This window comes from Mus caroli, unplaced genomic scaffold (genome assembly GCF_978045245.1).
Source record: "Mus caroli unplaced genomic scaffold, Mus_caroli_1 scaffold_1, whole genome shotgun sequence".
In the NCBI taxonomy this organism is placed as follows: Eukaryota; Metazoa; Chordata; class Mammalia; order Rodentia; family Muridae; genus Mus; species Mus caroli.
The window spans coordinates 151,854,713-151,860,712 of record NW_028227256.1 but is presented as its reverse complement, the minus strand read 5'-3'; the positions used below and the strand labels follow the sequence as shown (position 1 = coordinate 151,860,712).

Below are 6,000 nucleotides of genomic sequence, written 5' to 3'. Positions count from 1 at the left end.
TGTAGATGCCAGCAGAACTAGACAGAAAAAGCCTATTGCAACTGCTGTAGATATCAGCAGAATTAGATAGGAAAAACCTATAGCTGGATCCACTTCTTGAAATTATTTCAATCATCTTCACGGGACACAGTTTTGAATCCATTCACCCTCATGACCAATTTGAGAACAAAGGAGAATCTGCACATCAAAACCTTCATAAAGAAAATCAGAAGAGATTTGGAAAAGTGGGAGAATACATTTGAAATATGTATCAGAAATAATAGCTATAGTGTGTAAAAATTAAGAGCAAGACAAAGACCTGACTAAAAAAAAGATCAAGATGCTATATTTATGGTTCACAATACATATGTTTTTTTTTTTTAATGTCCACGTTTAATGTAAAAGGTTAAGCATTGGGTTATTTACACGTGCATTAGAAAAGATGGCGGAGGGGCTCCGAGAAGACAGTTCATATCAATCAACCCCATTAAATAGAAGCTTCTGTTTCCAAACAGGGTCTCGGTGGACCAGCACCAGCTTCAGATGAGGTCAGCCACGTTCATGGGCATCTCGTCTATCTGTGTGGCGTAGTACTGCTCGATGTCCCTGAGAATCCGGATGTCATCACTCTTCACAAAATCGATGGCCACACCTTTTCGTCCATACTGACCCGATCTCCCAATTCTGTGAATGTACAGTTCTCTGTTGTTGGGCAGGTCATAGTTAATGATGAGGGACACCTGAGGGACATCCAGGCCCCGAGCCCAGACGTCTGTGGAGATGAGCACCCGGCTGGCACCTGACCAGAACTCCTTCATGATAGACTCTCGTTCTTTCTGGGGCATGTCTCCATGCATGGATGACACAGTGAAATTGGCTTCTCTCATTTTCTCTGTCAGCCAGTCAACCTTCCTCTTGGTGTTGCAGAAGATGACGGCCTGGGTGATGGTCAGCTTGTCGTAGAGATCACATAGAGTATCAAACTTCCATTCCTCTCTTTCCACGGCCACAAAGAACTGTTTGATGCCTTCCAGAGTCAACTCATCACGCTTCACCAGGATGCGGATGGGGTTGGTCATGAACTTGTTGGTCATCTCCAGGATCTCATGAGGCAGTGTGGCACTGATGAGAACGACCTGTGTGGCTGGTGGCAAATACCTGTACACATCATAGATCTGCTCCTTGAAACCTTTCTTCAACATTTCATCAGCCTCATCCAAAACCAGCATCTTGATAGCCCGTGTCCATAAACTTCTCCGGCGGATCAGATCAAAGACGCATCCCGGCGTGCCTGCCACCACATGCTGCCCGTAATCCAGCTTCCGGATGTCCTCCCCGACATTGGTGCCCCCAATGCAGGCATGGCACTGCACGTTCATGTAATCCCCCAGAGCGAGCAGACCCTTCTGAATCTGCACCGCTAACTCTCTGGTTGGAGCCAGAATCAAAGCTTGGCTTTCTCGAACCTGGATATCCAAGCACTGCAGCACTGAGATACTGAAGGTGGCCGTCTTGCCTGTGCCAGACTGAGACTGTGCAATGACATCTCTCCCTTTAATTATCTGCTTGATAGCACGCTGCTGGATCGCTGAAGGTTTTTCAAAACCGTAGGCATAGATGCCGCGCAGCAGGTCCTCTCGCAGGCCCATGGTGTCGAACGTGGGGGTCACATCCACCTCCTCGCTCGTCTCGAACTCCACTTTGGTCATGTCCTCCTCTTTGAGCAGCCTCTTCCGCACCCAGCCAGACGTCGCCATCTTGGCCGTGGCCGCCATGATCCCGATTCCGCTGAAAGACCTGAAAAAAAAACAAAAATTTTTTTTTTTTGATGTACAAAGAGGGGCTGTATTAGAAGGGTAGTTATAGGGGAGGGACCATGGAGGAAAAAGTGTGGAGGGGGTCAGTCTTCCTTTAGGCTCCCGAACACAGCACCTGGTACACTCTGCTGTTCCAGTCGGACTTCATTGGGCTCCAGGTCCATCTCGTCCTCGTCCTCATCCTCGCCCAGCTGGATCTCCTCAGGGTTGGCCTGCTGAGCCAGCTCTGCCAGTTCCTCCCTGGATGCATCACTCCTCACAAAGAAGATCTTGCTCTGGGCCCTGGGGGGCTGGTCCCGCTCTGCCTCAGCTGCCAGCTGTTCTGCTCTCTGTTCCAGCAACTTCATGTCATCCATGCCGCTCTGCCCAGGAGCCAGGTCAGACATGGTGCCTGTGGCACTGCCCGACACCTTGAGCATCTGTGAAGCCATGAGGTTGACCTGAGTATTGTATGTGGCCTGCACACTCCGCCGTATCCTCAGCATCTCCCTGATGGTATCCTCATTGCCGAGCCGGACCTCAAAGTCCTTCCATGTTTGCCAGAATGCCCCAGTTGTCCGGGGATCACAGATCTGGGAGCAGAAGCTGTAGATGGCCCGGGCGCGGTCGATTTCACCGAGCTTGCACTCCATGTCTGCAAACCGCAGGCACATCTCACGGGCATGCTCATCAGACAGCACCTCAATGGCCTTCTGGTAGATGCCACGAGTGTGGGTGACGCCATAGATCTCAGCAGCCCGCTTGATGTAGATGTTAAACATGTCGTACTGCTGTGCTGGCTCCACTGCCCTGGTCGCACGGTCATACACAGCCATGGCATGGCGGGCAAGGCCCCATTCCTCCTCCAGCTGTGCGTAGAGCAGGTATAAAGTCTTGGCATATTTTGGTGGGCAGCCATCGAGTGCCTGCTCAAAGAGATCCCGTGCACGCTCCAGCTTTCGGCCCCCATAGCGCGAGATGAATTTGGTCAGGTAGGTGCTCCAGATGTCTGAAACATTGGGCCACTTGAACAGTGAGATGCCACGCTCATATGCCTTGAAGCTCTCCTCAAAGTACTTGTGCTCCTCCAGGAACATGGCATAGTTAATAACGATCTGTGGTGTGGCTATGCGCAGGTCCAGGATTCGGTCATACACTGCCTTGGTTGACTGGAAAGTGCCCAGGCTTTCCTCCAAGTCAGCAAGCATGGACCACACCTTCAGTGACTTATATACACGGTTCTGCACAGGTTCTGAACCATCAAAGTACTCAGCTCGGCGGGCAGGCAAAGCCGTGGCTTTCCGAAGCAGCTTTAAGGCCTCGTAAGGCTTCGTCGTAATTCTCGTGCCTGAGCTCCAGCTCCCCACACTGGCACCACACACTTGCCAGGTCATCCACCTGCTTGAAGTTCACCTTGGTGGCCTTCTCTAGGATGACACGAGCATCATCCAGCTGTCCATTGTCTTCGTAAAACTTGGCGAATGCAACCCACAGTGTTTGGGGCTTGCCTGTGGCTTTGAAGGGGTCTACTGTTTGCACAGCCTCTGTGTATGTGTTGATAATCTCCTGAGGGCCGCCCTGATGGAGGGCTACACGCTTGTGCCACTCGTGGACGTGGTGTGGGTTCTGGCGCAGAAGGACGCTATTGAGAAGCAGGGGCCGTCGGCTGATGAGCTGTTCGAAGCGGGCCAGGCGCAGCTCTAGGTCCACATCGTCCTCCTCCTCACGCCCCAGTTCAGAGGCAGTCTCCATCTTTGCTGCAATCATGCTCTCCTCAAACTGGGCATAGCTGTCGAACACCTGGGTGAAGTCCCGCACGGTCATCACCGTGCGAATGGCCTCCTCATACACATCCCGAGCCTTTTCGAAGTGGCCACTGCGGATATAGTAGTCTGCCAGAGAGCACCACAGCTTGCCCAGCTGGTCAGTGAAACGGGTGAGCCCACCACGGATTATGGCATCCACATTGAGAGACTGTACCTTGTCTGGATTCTGGGAGATAAGGTCACACAGCTCATGCCACAGCTGGTAGTTGGATTTACCAGCCTTGGATACAAAGCGCTCATCATTCACCACCGTGGCCAGGCGCTGTGCAGCCTCGTCTAGCCGGTCACTGGATTTGAGATACTCGATGTATTCCTCAGTGCTCTCAGGACTCAGCTTGAGGAAGCGACGGTAGCCTCGCACAGCAGTCTCAGGCAGTGGGTAGGAGCGCAGGAAACGCAGATACAGGGGCCAGATGCGAGAGTGTTGTGTGATGGGCAGTGCCCTGAGGGCACGGTCAAAGGTGCGGCGGGTATGTGTTACCCTTCCCTGGTACATGAGAAACTGGCAGTAGTCTAACCACAGGCGTGGCATCTTGTGCATGAACACAAAGGCCCTCTCATGGCAGTTGTTGACATCTTCATAGGCAGGGTCAGTCACACAGCGATGTTTCACCTGTGCCCGGCGTGCCTTCAGATAGCGGTACCAGAGTTTGTAGCTGCAGGGAAGCAGTTTGAGTGCCCGCTCATACAACTGGTTGAGTCGGGGCTTGGGGGCCCCCTGTTTGAACTCGAAGTAGCGGAGCCAGCATTTGACGGAGAACTGGTTCCTCATGATTTCTTCCTCATATGGAAGGTCCTCTTCCTCAAAAACAAGGTCCGGCCGCTCGGGATGCAGAACTCACGCCATCACCTCCATCTTCCTGGCTCTCCGGTACAGTCTGCAGTCCAATTCCCAACAATGGTTCAGTCGCAGCTGTGAATAGAAGTCCAAGGATCTAGTAGTTACTCAGTCTCACACAGCAAGCAGGCAAAGGGCAAGAGCAAGACTCCCTTCTTCCAATGTCCCTATATTGTCTCCAGCAGAAGGTGTAGCCCAGATTAAAGGTGTGTTCCATCACACCTTTAATCCCAGATAAAAGGTGTAGCCCAGACACCTTTAATCCCGGATTACCTTGAACTCCGAGATTTAATCTTCTGGAATCCATCGCCACTATGCCTCAAGATCTCCATACCAAGATCCAGATCAGAAGCTTCTATCTCCAAGCCTCCAGATAAGGGTCACTGGTGAGCCTTCCAATTCTGGATTGTAGTTCATTCCAAATATAGTCAAATTGACAACCAGGAATAGCCACTACACCCTCTTTTCCCCCTCCCTCTCTTCTCTTCCTCCCAAGTCCCTCCCACCCTCTACTTCCCTTGATTATTTTGTAAGTAGGACTGAAGCATCCACTCTTTGGTCTTCCTTCCTCTTGAGCTTCATGTGGTCCGTGACTTGTATCATGTGTATTCCACACTCTTTCTTGAGCTTCATGTGGTCCGTGACTTGTATCATGTGTATTCCACACTCTTTGCCTAATGCCCACTTATCAGTAAGTGCATACCATGTGTGTTCTTTGGTGACTGAGATAGCTCACTCAGGGTGATATTTTCTAGATCCATCCATTTTCCTGTTGATTTCATGATGTCAATGTTTTTAACAGCTGCATAGTACTCCATTGTGTAAATGTACCACACTTTCTGTATCCATTCCTGTTTAGGGACATCTGTTTTTTTTTTTCATAGCTTCTGCCTATTATAAATAAGGCTGCTATGAATATAGTGGAGCATGTATCCTTATTAAATGTTGGAGCATCTTCTGGGTATATGCCCAGGAGTGGTATAGCTGGGTCCTCCGATAGTACTATGTCCAATTTTCTGAGGAACTGCCAGACTGATTTCCAGAGTGGTTGTGCCAGCTTGCAATCTGGTCAGCAATGGGACTAAGTGTTGAACATGTAAGAGTGTTGCTTCTCGGCCATTAGTGATTGTTGCTCCCTGTTGTTATTGATGTTATTTTTGTGTTTGTGTGGTTATCTTCTATTGTGTTTGTTGAAAGGAGATTACTTTCTTGCTTTTTCTAGGGTGTAGTGTCCCTCCTTGTGTTGGAGTTTTCCATCTATTGTCCTTTGTAGGGCTGGATTTGTGGAAAGATATGTGTACATTTGGTTTTGTCATGGAATAGCTTGGTTTCTCCATCTATGGTAATTGAGAGTTTTGCTTGGCTGGCATTTGTGATTTTTTAGGGTCTGTATAACATCTGCCCAGGATCTTCTAGCTTTCATAGTCTCTGGTTAGAAGTCTGCAGTAATTCTGATAAGTCTGCCTTTATATATTACTTGACCTTTTTCCCTTACTTCTTTTGATATTCTTTCTTTGTTTTGTGCATTTGGTGTTTTGATTATTATGTGACAGGAGGAATT

General features: G+C 49.6%; 2 pseudogenes; both read right to left on the bottom strand.

The window, feature by feature from the left end:
* Positions 1-403: 403 nt before the first annotated feature.
* Positions 404-1,770, bottom strand: LOC147006170 (eukaryotic initiation factor 4A-III pseudogene; annotated as a pseudogene).
* Positions 1,771-1,879: 109 nt separating this feature from the next.
* Positions 1,880-4,457, bottom strand: LOC147006169 (pre-mRNA-splicing factor SYF1 pseudogene; annotated as a pseudogene).
* Positions 4,458-6,000: the final 1,543 nt, after the last annotated feature.